This window comes from Dromaius novaehollandiae, chromosome 4 (assembly GCF_036370855.1).
Source record: "Dromaius novaehollandiae isolate bDroNov1 chromosome 4, bDroNov1.hap1, whole genome shotgun sequence".
Classification (NCBI taxonomy): Eukaryota; Metazoa; Chordata; class Aves; order Casuariiformes; family Dromaiidae; genus Dromaius; species Dromaius novaehollandiae.
Window position 1 is genome coordinate 57,016,440 of NC_088101.1, and position 13,997 is coordinate 57,030,436.

The 13,997-nt window shown below is 38.4% G+C and overlaps 1 protein-coding gene across 5 annotated transcripts in view; it reads left to right on the plus strand.

Annotated features, from left to right (window-relative positions):
- Positions 1-13,997, plus strand: part of DLC1 (DLC1 Rho GTPase activating protein) — a 270,306-nt gene that overhangs the window by 56,644 nt on the left and 199,665 nt on the right. The gene's annotated exons all lie outside the window — the stretch shown is intronic.

A 13,997-nucleotide genomic window follows, 5' to 3' on the forward strand; every position in this document is an offset into this window, starting at 1 on the left:
AGGGAAAGAAGAAATGGAAAAATATTGCTGTAGTTCTTTGGGTTTTTGCTCAGCCCTATGAGCAGGTGTCCTTACAAAAAGAGGTATTGCTTAGTTTAAAATAATGCCTTACAATTTCAAAGCACCAAAAGAGTTTTATTGTCTGTACAAAGTAAGGAAGAGAATCATTCCCAAGCTTTAATGGACAGATCCTGCAGCAACAAAAGGCCCACTGGCTTTCACAGAAGGAGTTTGCTGGCTGAGGGGTGACAGGATTCATCCCAAAGTCTGGCTTTCCCAGCTATGCTGCTTGTTCATGCTATTATCCAGTTTCTGATTGTTGCCTCTTCTCTCTGCCTTTTTTCTTTTGACATCATCCACCTTCTTTTGTCTGTTTTTATAAATCTGGTTTCTATTAATCGTGTTTTTTTCATCAGATGTAGTGCCTCAGTGGTTGTTTCACTAGATCACAACCTCAAATGCCTAAAGCACCGTATGCCAGCTCAACATCTGGAGTTGCTGGCCCTTGCGCCCTTGTATAAGCCCTTTGGTAATATCAACACTCAGGAAGATGTTGATAGGATTGGAAGCCATATATAACTTTTGCAGAAAGCTCTAGAAGCTCTCGAGGCCAGTCTTCCTTCAGGAGTTCATACAATCACACGTATTGTGGTAACTGTTCAGCTGATCCTGCAGTAGGTATGACTGAGTTACAACCAAGAAACTGGAATGATTTCTTGACTAGCAGTAATTTGTTCTGGAAATACTAAACTTACTCATCTGTAGATAACAACTGAAGATTTTAAGTTCTTTTTTTAAAAAAAGCAACATCATTTTCCAGAACTAATCGACTATTATAACCGTATTCTCAGTAGCTGTACTTTCAGTATTTAGCTTTCTTCTTTACTTAGTATGGTTGCTGGTATTGGTCTGTACATTCATTATTATTACCAAGATTTATTTTTAATGTACTTTTAAAGTCCTGTCATTATTATTTGAAAATACAGATAAAACTTACTTTTATTATGTACAAATGCAAACACTGTGCTGTGACTCTGCCCACATTAGGTTTCAGTATAACATGATATATTTTGAAATAGCTTTGATACCGCAAGTTTCTATGTATCACGTTGTATCTTGTTTTGAGGTCGTGTACTCATTGTCTTTTAAATGCAAGCTCATGAAAATTATATTTGAGAATATATTTGTGCTTTGTGTTTGGGCTATTAAATATTTTAAAAGAACATAAAAACTCCAGTGAGACTGTAATAGCATGAAAAACTGAGAAAACAAGGAGACCAGAAAGGGGGAAAACCAGAAGTTGCTTCAGGGAAGGTCTGGAGTTCTGTGGCCGCAGCAATGGAGAAGCGGTGTGTGCTATAAAGGGGGAAGGACTCCGTGGATCTGAAGGAGGAGCTAGTAACCCTTGGGTTAAAGAACTCTTTACCAGCACTGTGTAGTGCTTGGCTAAAGGGAAAAGATAGGCTCTGCTGTTGCTCCTGGTATTATTTCTCCCTAAGTTTGCAGGACACTTCTGCAAATAATGGCCCTGCTTGGAGGATTTTATCTCTTATATCTAATCATACACTATTTTACAAAAGTCTGTCTCTATTGGTAATAATCTGTAATGAAAAATGTGCCTCTGTTTATAAACTTTCCCTGAAAGCCACTTTTGTAGCTTTAACAAAACATTAGGAAAAACAACAGACTTGAAACTGAAGCCATCCATAAAAGTCAAGTATTTGCTTTTCAGTGACAGGAAGACTTAAGGGATTGGGAATAAAACCTTTTCTCTCAAGGTCAGCAGTTCAAACAGTGCAGTTACGGCCTAAACCACACCACTGTCTGATTAATGCTCAGCATCTATTATAGTTTCACATAAAGAAGTGCTCATAAAGGTCAGAATACGCAAACAGGCACGTGAAGATTAATTATTCAAGGTACTGAGGTACCCAAAGCTTGAGGTGGCAGGGAGGTGGTAAGATCATAGAAAGTGCTCAACTTTCAGGTACTTCAGTGATAGCTAAGATACTATGATCTTTGATTAGATATGATGCTGTTCCTGCTGGTACTAAATACTTCTGAAAACCTGTTCCTTATTAACAATTTTAACCTGTTTTTAATTGTGGCAACAGTGCATGACCTCCCCTCTTATCTTTACAACTGCCCTCTTCAAAGCGGAGCTGAGATGAGACAGCGTGGGTCTGTTGTGCTTGCTGTGCTGACAAACGCAGGCTTTGGGGCTTAAGGGCTTAAAGTTTAGCATCTTTGACCAACACTACTTCCATTTCGGTAAACTGCTTTAGTCGTGACAGATGTACTGACATCAAGGATGCTTTTTGAAAACAGGTCCAGCCATTACAGCATTCTTCGCTCCCTCAAATCAGCAGGGTTCAAATGGCTGATACCCTCTTTTCTTGTTTTCTCTCTCAGAAGGGCTTCCTCAGGTTAGGAATCAACCTTTCCTCATTTTGTGTTGATTGAAAATCAATTCTATTTATCCACAGAATAAAACTGACAGCGATCAATGACATAGAATAGCAAAACCATAAATGAATAATTATGTGCGGTTATACCATCTAGTCCCTCATGGATGTTTTCCTGGGTTACATAGATTTTAAAACAATGACTTCACTTGAGAATTGTACATTCTAATTTTCTAAAACTTGGAATAATCTTTGGAACTAATGAGTAAGCTCTAAAGCTTTTAACTCAGGGGATCCCAAAAGAACTAATAGACTTGTGTGTATGTTCACATGTATAACGCAGTGGAGATTTTAGAGAACATCATATGAAACCAGAGTAGCAGTGATCATTCACTCCCAAGGGAATACCAGCAAAAGGAGAATATTTAGTTATTATATACAGATTAGAAAACAGAGAAGAATCACCATTACCTTGTAAAAGATCATGTAACTTTTTGCTTGTGTCCCTTCTCATGCTTGTTCCAAGCTGCTACGTGCTCATCTCTGCAAGCTTAGGGGTAGCCAGCAAAAGCCCCATGGGGGCCACTGAGCAGGTGCACAAACATACAAGAATTCTAACGTGTTTATTAAACTTGTTTTTCAACACAAGAAGGCTGCTTGATTCAACTTTATCTTAAGAAGATGGGTTGAGGGAAACAGCTATATGAGACAGGCTCACCATTCGTCTCCTGAACACAATCACTAGACAGCCGAGGTGTCGCAACCTGTAACACTTTCCCGTGCGCTGCCTTTCACGTGCATCATTTGTCTTTAGCACAGGTGGAAAATAAGACACAGAAAAATTTTACTGAGTTACAAAGTTCTGGTGCAAATGGACTCCAAGGTAAAAGGTGTCCGAGGGTCAGGGTTTGAGTATCCTCTCTTGTAGAGGAGTCTGAAAAGGCACCTCAGATCTCTGACTGGACCTGTTTCTGCTGCTAGTTCTACTTGTTTTCCTCAGCTTTTGCTAGATCTGTTGCTTGATTCTGGGTTTTCCTTGCTCTGGAAGCCAATAAAGTGAATACAATCTTTTATGCTCCTTATCTATTGAATAAACTCTGCAAGGCATATTTGCTCTATAGAAAAGGAATTCAGTTAGGCTTGTAAGGTATTGAGGACATTTGTAGGTTGAGAGAATGATTAAGTTTTATAATGAAAACTCATTGTTGTGTTAGGAATCTTTGAATGTAGTACCAGTATGAAAATCTGTCTTCTGTGATTAATTTGAATGCTACCTGTAAGTAGGAAAAATCTGCAAAAAGTGTTTTAGGGAACTGTGTAAAGAGAGAATGATTTATGAAAATGAAATAATTATGCTTACAAAGGGTTATTTATCCAAGGAGATAAGTAGGATAGTCAACCTGCACAGCATTTTTGCCAGAGTAGAAGAAATTTAAGTAACTATTAAATAAAATGATTTAAGCAAAAATTCTACATGTAAAAGCAAGTTGTAGTCTTTGTCAGGTTCCCTTGCATGTTCCGGTTGTTCATGGGTTGGGAGAGTCTCATCCACACAGGGACGGGCCTTCTGCACTCATTCCCCTCCCTACCTCTACAAATACACAGAGAAATTAGACATTCGATTCATAGGGATTCTAGATCAACAGGTTTGAGAGCCTAAATACTATGAATAAGAAAGGTATTAATATTGATAGTTTGAGTTATTTTTAAAGCATGGCTAAGAGCCCATTTACATGATGAATCAGTAAAGGAGTAGAAGGTTATCATTTTAAAGTTGGACTGTGAATAGTCTGAGTGAAAACAGATGAAATTTAAAACAAAAATGAAGCAGCAATAAACTTTCCTTACAAAAGAAATTGTGACTTGATCCCTATATTTCATTGTTCTCTCCCAAAAATCTTGGATTTTAAACATGGCAATTGTCCCATATAGAGGGGGTAACTACACCTAGAGAGCTAACTCGAGTGTTCATTTATCTCTCCTGTAGGCTAATGCTTTTGCACTTATTGTTTTTAATGAAATGTGAAGTAACTTTAGACTGTAAAAATGAGAAAACAAAGCTTATTTATAACAGTGAATAACTTTGTGCTCAATTGATAGGGTTAGAGTACTGCAGTATCACTACATTTAAGGAAAGGAGGAAACAGTTTTAAAGTTTTCTGCATACAAAAATGTAGAGTCACAATTAGTAGGCTTATTAATAAGAAATTATCATTAATATTCAAAAAGAAAATTCAAGCCAGCTACTAGCTTAGCAAGGTACTGCCAGAAAATGGGGAAAAAATTCTGGGAAAAGATAGAGCTCTCACTAAATATACACAAACATATAAGAATTATTTTCTGATTTGACCCAGAATAAAGGAAGGAAACATTCCTCACATGCATCAGAGCTGCTGTGAAAGTCTGCTTTAAGAGGTAAATGTCAGAAGAAAGAGAACTGAATTAGCACACACACAAATGAACATTTACATGTCAGAATTAGCTGCATGTTCAGTTATTTTCTCAGTTTGGGTAAAATGTACATTTGCATACTGCTACACATACAGTTAAACAGTTTTCTCAAAATCTGTCATTCATTGCAATAATTTAGTACTTTCCATCCAACTATATTTTATATTCCAGATTGTGATGAAATATGAAGACATAAATCTGCTGCTCTGAAAGCAGCCCTTTTCTCTGGCTTCCCAACTCGATGTTCCTTTGCAGTGCTTAATGTTATTTTCATAAACCTCTGTAAGAAACATATTCTAGAGCTGCTCAGTTAGCAGAGAAGGGCTATTGTCATAGTATTTTTCAACAATTCCATAGCAAGAGCTTTGAAGTAAATCCTCCAAAAAGAAGCTCTCTTGGACTTCTAAATCAAGTTCAAAATAGTTCAGATAAACTTTGGATCAGCTTTTGAACTTGCGTTTGTTTATCTAAATTAAGTATGAATTCTGAAACTTTGGGGGCTCTCTTCTAATGTGAAGCTTCTGTTTTACTACAGAGATAATTAATAAATTGTATGAATAATCTTCATAAGATTAGATGTGATAAAGTACTATCAAATTTGCTGAACAGTGCAATGAAATAAGTCAATAAAATCATTGGTTTCAGGAAATGTAATTGATGTGTTGCGTCTGGTGATTTGAAGTGTTATGTCAGCTGTATTCATTTCCAAAAAAAGATAGAGTCTGGAAAACTACTTCAGGAAGAGCTCTGATTTCCATTTTCAAGTGAAACTTTGAATAGAACTACCAAACTAATTTGGGTGTATTTGATGAATTTCTCTCAGTTTCTTTTCACAGCTAATCTGAGTTTGGATTTCGGTTTTGTTAAACTGTTTTGTTTATGTGGCACTGTTAGAGGAATGAAGTAAGCAAGCATCTGTCAGTGTATGAATTCCTCATTGCTCTTTTATGAGACTTTTGCTTTTAATATTTACTGCTTGCATCTCTTCATGGTGGCCTGCTTAGAAGCTTTCCAGTTTCAGACAGTTATGTTATCTCTAAGTCATTCCTACAAGAATAAAGAATATAATCATCAGGGCTATTTCCTAATGCTCACTATTATTGCTACTATTTTAATCCAGATTTTTAGATTAAATGTTATGTGCTTTGCAAACAATACTTAAGCTAATACCAGCATAAAAGCAGCAGCCAGTGTCAACAAGATGCAAATTAGTTTAAAAAAAGATTATCAGAAGGATGACAGTAAATGAAAAAAGACAGGTAGAAGGTTACCTGGCATGGCTCTGTTTGTCATGGCAGTGCCTTTTCACTAAAGTAGTGAGTTCTGAAAGTGGTGTTTTTGCTTTTTCTGTACTGTTGCAGTAAAGGTGGTTTCATTATTTCATCAATTCTATGAATTAAAGTCAGAAAAAAATAGCATAGTAGAATTTGGGCCTTTCCATCCATATTTGCTACCTGAGTATTATGCTTGCCCATGAGAGCCAAGGCTGACTCTGTTCCCTGATGCTACTTTACAAGGCTAAAACTATGCTTTTTATGACAAGCAAGAAAGACATGTTCTTCCGGGAGCTTTTTCTTGTATGCTGTAAACTGCTTCTCCAAGAAGCCTATGGCTTAGCTCTGCTAGCAAAGTACCTGCGAGGTAGTAGGAATGCTTCCAAAAACAATCGTTCTGAAATGGTATATGAGAGCTACCTATTCTGCTGAAATACTTTTCATACAAATTTCTCCCTGCCATCTCTACTCTTCACATCATGTGGTCCTTTTCAATTGAGCACTCAGCCATCAGTGTTAGATTCTTATTTGAAAAGTAGCGTGAACCTGCTGCAAACGATAGCATCCAACATTTTAGATCTATTTCATATTTTATTGCAGTTAAAATACCAGAGATTGAGTTTCCAGACTTGTCACAAGCATTGCCTTCTGATGGCTTAATCTCCTTTTTCTTCAATTCTTTCTTGAGGAATGGGAATAATTTAATGATGCTTCTTTTCTCATACTATTTTTTGTATTTAGCTTGTAAGATTCTTCAAGTGTATTTTTGTATAGAAGTTGGTTCAGTAGGGCTCCAGTCTAAACCATTACTGTAGAAGTAGTAATGGCAGATGTGGGCTTGCTAATGATTCTTGTAAGTACTTCTAAGTGTTGCACTTGTAACAATAACTCAGGTCAGCTCAGGAAAAAATATTATTTCACTGATACTTCCCCTCTATCAGAGGGAAGGTGAAAATATGCCTAGAAATAACAGGAATGTACAGGAATTCAATTTAAAATGGGAACACGAATTTTACTATATCCTGATTTGGCCACAGGGAATTGAATTTGTGTTTTCCTGAGAGCCAGTCTGCAAATGTGTGTCAGCTAGAGGAAGCTGATAGCTATAGTTAGTGTTTCCAGAGTCAATTATCTTTAATTGGATAAAGTACGATGTATAAATGTGTACATTTCTCAAAGTTTATGTTCCCCCATCGAGAATTAGTTAGAAAATCTTCTCACAGATATTCTAGGGGCGCAATCCAACAAGCAGGAAATGCTCTGCTACAATCTCAGATGAAAAATGGCTATTAGAAATGCTGAAAATATGGACAGCAGTGAAGGTTGTTTGGAGGGTCATAGGAGACAAGGGTTCGCTGCTTAAATCTTGACATTACAGAAACCGTTAATGGATGTCAGTGGAACTGCTGTGTCCTTAGAATATGTTTAAGTGCCATGCTGAACTTGGGTGTTTTAACAATTTGTAACCTCAGAGATTGCAGAAGCTAATAACTATAGAAATACCTATTACAGAATAGTTAAGAAGAAAATTGCTTTCAAATAATATTGTTCTTTAACTAATAGTTCCTCCACAATTGAGACCTGTACTTATGCCAGAATGGCACTGTTTCCATGCACTGAGATGAATGCTTTCATCTTGGTATCTAGGGAATGTTTTTTCTTAGTTTTGTGAAGGACAATGGCAAATGCAAATGTTTGCAATGTGCTCATCTGTTTTTAAGGATGGCTGTTCAAACAGGGGAGACCTTTTTTTCCACTTTTATAGAATTTGGATTTGCTTCTGTTCTGCACCGTTTCTCATCTTCATACCCAGTTTTTAAGGTCTTAGCAAAGCACATGGATCTGTTTTGCCTTGGCCCAAACTCAGGATGTTAACATGAACATTACCAAAAATCGATGAGAGGTCCCAAGCCACAACAGCTTTTAGAAAGGCTCGTTGCTTGCCACATGTCTTAGAGCTACAGTCTGTAGTATTAGTACAGTGCGCAGCTATTACTGAGATCCACAGTTGCTTTACCACAAAGAATTTGCTGCATTTGCACGTTACTATTAAATGGTCATAATTTTCAAGGCATCAGGAAAAATCTGGCATGGGCTGCAAGTAAAGCAAAATGAATAGTATAATTTTTTTAAAAATAACCTGAAACCTTTTATTTGGTGTTGATAGTCATGAACATTTGTTTCTCTTTTCTGCATTGAAAACTTATTGCCTAAATTTACCTAAATCTTTTTAATAATGAAGATGTAGTAATAAAAATATGAAGTGATCTAAGATTTTTAGATTATGCCTATGTCTATGGTAATTAGTAGAAAGTGGTTGTCATAAAGCACTTCTCTTAATGTAATTACATGTCCCTAAGTTTTCTTTGCCCTCAAAAAAATATGTACGATTAATATTATCTCCATCTATCTGGAAGCTGAAGAATGCTTTCCCACAGACTTCCTTTGTGTTTGGACTGAAGTATGATGTATTTCAAACAATCTGAAAAGTATTTAAAACAAACTCGGAGCGGAATGGGATGATTGCCAGGCCATTACAGTATAACCTTTATGCAAATTTTACTTTGACACATTTTTGTGACAGTGTTCAGCCATAAATTTTAGAGGCTGCCAGCGTTGTCTAGACTGCAAACCAAGAGACTGTTGCACATCAAGTTACGCATTAGTTGGATTTCAGCTACCTAAAATGGTCATGAAAGTATTTGTATTTGTACATGGTTCATGGTCACGCACTATCGCTTCACCCAAGTGATGTTAGGCATTTCCAGGAGTCAATGCAGAGAGGTTTAGCTTCATGCTGTTAATACTCAGCAATTTCTGATTTTGTCCAGGTTTGAAATAATTGGTAGGAAGAAAACTTGACATTTTCTTCTTCTTAAAATGAATGAATAAAGAGTAACCTGCAAAGTCAGAGAGTACCCCGAGGTCCGTCTGTGCTAGAGAGCCTCTGGAGCCCTAGCTAGGAGGGGACAGCTTGTTCAGCCCGACCCTCTGCAGCAGACACGACCCACGCTAGAAGCAAGCACTTTGCTGCTCGCACCCGTAGCTGCCGGGGCGACGCGCGGGAGAGCCGCACTCCCTCAGCGGTGAGGGGCAGGTGATGGGTCCCGAGGCTCTGCGGCGGCAGCAGCACCTTGCTGGTGCTCTCCCGGAGTGTTTGGCCGCAATAGCAATGCAGTGGGGAAGTGCACGGTGTCACTTTTATCCGACATATTCCCACGCACTGGTCACAAACAAACAAGCAAAGAGCCCCCGCTGCGCTGAGCTGTAGCAGGGTGGGAGCCAGCTGCTGGGTTGTTTTCCACAGATTTTTTTATGCTTCTTGTTTCCCTCTGTGGTAGTACGTGTGATGGAAAGCTACACAGAAATATGTTGCTCGTGCTTGTGTCCTTCTGCCGCTCTCTCTTAATGGCTACCTGGGAGGTTTGCAAGGGGGTCTGTGCCACAGATTGGGTGTACTGAATATTGCTTTACAGAGTGAAACAATGCTATTTCTGCTGCCAGAAACTAGTCCAAGCTCCAGAGGATATGGCCTAAAATGGTTATGAACTCAAATTTAGATGTATACTCTTCCTCTTACAAAAAAAACTGTGGCTATTCTGCTTCTGCGTGTGTGTGTGTGCGCGCGCATGTGCAGTAGAGTAAATGTGTGGCAAATGTAAACTAGATCCTTGCTGTCCCTCACAGCTCTGTCATAGGTGACGTCTAATGCTTTTACATCACTGGAATATAAGGAATTTGGCTTACTCAGATTGTGTTAATGAAAAATTGGCTCACTTTAACATGAGGATGTCCTTCAACAGTGTGCCATATTACAGCAATAACTTTCTTAAGTTTCACATTATTTCTGCAGCCTCACCTTATGTAAGAGTTAGAATAACAAATTCAGTATATAAAATATTTATGTAAAATGGAAGCTTGCTTATCCTTTCCTGTAAGATACCTCTTCTCCAAACATTTTTACACCCAGCACATTCAATTAAACAAAGGTTTCTATCTAGGATATCCTGAGGATACCATACTCATTTAGGTTAGTTTTGTTTAAGCATAATAAAGTATATGGTCTAATATAACCATGCAAAAACAAAAAAGTTTTCTAAGGAGCTGATTCTGTTCTTCTACTGTATTTGCTTTAATCTTTTTGGTGACATCATCATCCTTAAAAAGATGGTTTGCATGCACTAATAATTACTAGCTGTTTAACATTAAGGCATGAAAGATATGAAAATGTCAAGCAGTGCTAAAGCTCATGACTTGTGTGGCATAATTTTAGCATCAAAATATTTTCAAAGCTGACATTTTTTCACTGTACTGACAGATGAAACTGAAAATGAAAAAGCATGGCTGCAAGCAAAAACTTGGGAATCTAATCTAAACTACTTTCCTACAATTACTATTCAGATTTTCTGAAACAGTACATTTTTTTCTGATAAATGCCAGTCTGACACAGCTTTAGCACTAGCTGCTGAGCATGTACATCACACCTCACCAGTTCCATAGAATTTACTCCAGCACTGCGAACGTGCCTGTTTGCAAATTTTTCCACCAGTTGATTGCAAGATCGTATGATAGGACATGAACAGGATCCTGCTTAGGCTTTACACTTACATAGGAGGCAAAATAGCAAGGGAGTGGTTGCAGGGCAAGAGAATAAATAGGACAAAAAGGAGAGACAGGCAGAGACACTGTCATATAGGTAGGAGAAAACCGGAAAATAAGTAGGGGAAGATTAATTGATGTTTAAATTAAAGTGGCCATTCAATTCCTAATTTCACAAAGCTTTCTCAGCTCACATATATGACATCCAACCAGTTTGTCTGTCATAGCGTCAAAGACAATTTTGGGAGAAATTCCTCCATATTTATACCTTGCTTAATATTCTTGTGGATACATATTTGGTAGGACTTGTCATTTAGCACATTTCACGAACATCACATTAAGCTTTTAGAAAAATGTATGGTAATTCTTACTGCAGGTTCCTTCGCAATATGTGTTTTAAGTCAATCGATCACATTTTTGCAGACTGAAGTCCATGAATAGTTATGACCATGGGGAAATCAACTTGAATCAGGAGAAACACATACATTCCTGCACTCTGCTCTCTCAGGAGCAGTACCAGAAGCATCAGATTAGAATGCCAATTACTTTTTTTCTAGGTCATCCACGCTCTCAGTGATGAGACAAAAAAATATTTCTTCTTTGTCCTATCAGTACTCTTCTAGACAGCATGTTAAGATCAGCAATCCTTCCCGCTCACTCCCACCTTTTCCGAAACTGCTTGATTCCCTCCCCCCATTTCATATATTAAGCTCACTGTGGCAGTATTAAACTTTTTAGCCCTTTGGAGCTTATTTCTCCTCATGCATATGTAAAGGAAAGATCCCTGTCAGTGACACGAGAATAGTGTGTATTTTTCTCCTTGCAAGCATCATAGTTTCACAGGATTTGATTCCAAGCGCAGAGAAGCAGCCAAGCAGAGCCCTATGAGTAGAGGAGGAAGGGAATGGAAAGTTGTTGGAAAAACGGGTGAGTGACTTCCGCGACTCTTCGTCTGCTTTGGAAAGCAGGGCAGAGCTGTCCCAAACACCCTCAGGAGCAACATTGCTTGTGATATTTCTAGTTCCTGGTCCCCTTGCCCAGCCCTCATTCCTACCGTTGTGCAAAATTTCTACTTAGATCCATTTATGAGAATATCAGACAAAAACCTGACTATTTTGTGTCTGTTTCATGACTTCAGCAGCAGCTATAATCTGCAGCCACTTGGTCCCTAGTTCTGGACACCCTCTGCCAGCCCTTTCCATTACGCTTAGTAGCAAAACTCGCATCTGAGAAAACGGCCCGTGGAGGACAAGCTCTCGGTGTCAACAGCATTGCCTTGTGAAGCACAACAACAACAGCTCAAATGTCAGCACTATTAGTCACTGGAGATTGTTTTAGGGTTCAAATACAATTTTCTTACTTTCTAACCGCTATGTTCAGACAAAATGTTTACTGGGGGTAAAGTATAATTGTGGAGCTTTGATCTTTGCTTTCAAACTTCTTTTAAAGCGTAAAGAAAACTCATCTATGCTGAGAATGACATTAGAGGCTATTTTTGGAGTAAGACCAGGATTTTGAAGGTGAAAGGACACTTCTCCAGTTCTCTCAACAAGTCCCTGGGAAAGTTAAAAATAAGTCTTGCTGGAAAAAAAATTGGCAGTTGTTATTTGAGAAAATTTCTTTATTCCAGGAACTGCCTCATGTAGCAGAAATTTATTTACCATCTGTGTAGACTTGAAAAATTTTCCATCTCACCAGATACGCAACTGAAATAGAAACAGATTTTCCATCCCTATGCTTTCCACTGGCCTCTGCTTTAGAAGTGCATTGTTTCAAAAACTTAAGAAATTTTTGTGTTCTGCAAAGTGGGATAGCTCAGTTATAGCCCATCTGTCAAACCCTAAAGCTCTGGTCACGACCTGCCATGATGTCACCTTCCTGCTGCTAGAGCGTGTCACCTGGGGAGGGAAGGGAGGTGTTCCTGCTGCTAGAGCGTGTCACCTGGGGAGGGAAGGGAGGTGTTCGCAGGCCCCTTAGCTGGAAACCTATGCTCATTTTAACTATCGTTACAGTATTTACTTCTAATGAAAAAATAGTCGCTGGAGAAATGAATCTGTTTTCCTTTAAATGCAAATACACTTCCTTGCTTGCATAGCTCTGCAACTGTTGGCGGGGGGGGGAAGGGTAAAAAATTGCTGCATCTAGAAGTAACTGGGCCTTTAAAATGCAAAGCAACCTGTCTATACGTAGCTCTGCATGTGGCTCCTGACTACTCCCATGCATACGCAGACCAGAAACCTACACGAGCAGTTCCTGAGAGGCAGAAAGAGAAAAGAGTTCGGGAAGAGATGTCAGGGTGCACAAGCTTCACTTTGATTGCAATTCCTGGGGTTTGTTCTTTCATTTATTCTATGGGTATATTTAACTCTAACTTTCATTCACACTCAGGATCCCTAGGGGCTGACAGGTACTTGAGGTTCAGATGTCTTTTGATCCCATCTACCAAAATGATACTCATGTGGGGGACAAGCGTGGTGCAAAAGGCAGGCGTCAAGAGCTTCCTGTTTGAAATCCACAGTTCTGATTTGCGTAGAGAATAATCTATTTGGTTAAAGCATAAGCTAATAAAGAATAAACTGAAAGCTATTCTTATTCTTTTTTTGTTTTTACCTGCTTTGGGGTTCATTATGTTTGGCTGAAGAGGCTTATTTTATATTGGCCCTTCACGTAGGCTTTTGCTTTCATAATTCTGAGTCTTTGAACTAGTAAAATCTTATGAGATGTGACATTGCTTTAACTAGAAGTATTACTAAACCCTTTAATCCGCCAGTTTTGATCTGTGTTTTAAACTGCATTCTGCCTGTTTTTAGACTTTTCTATGACCCACTTGACTGCACATAGTAAGGCCAGCTATGTTGTACTTGAGAAAACTCCTTAGAGAATTGTGGAAATAGACATGTGTGAACCGTAAACCATACTATATTATTTCCTATTGCTGCTAAATCGTATGCAATCCCCAAAGGAGGAAATCAGAATTTATATTCTCAGTTTGCAACTACATGTGTTATTCAACAACCAAAATTTTTACATTTGAGTTTCAGTTCTCAAAGAAGCAAAAGGTTTTCCCCATTGTTTGGTTAGGTTTGTGCTAGTGGGTTAAGGCACATATATGCTGTAGTGGTTTTGTTTGGGCCAGGAGTGTGCTTTTGAAGTGAGTTTGCTGATTGATGTGATACAAAGCATGATAAGTGGCCTTGTGGAGCAGTTTCAAAGCATGCAGACTGGAACCCTTTTGATGGTACGCTTTGGTATCTTCCTTTATCTGTGT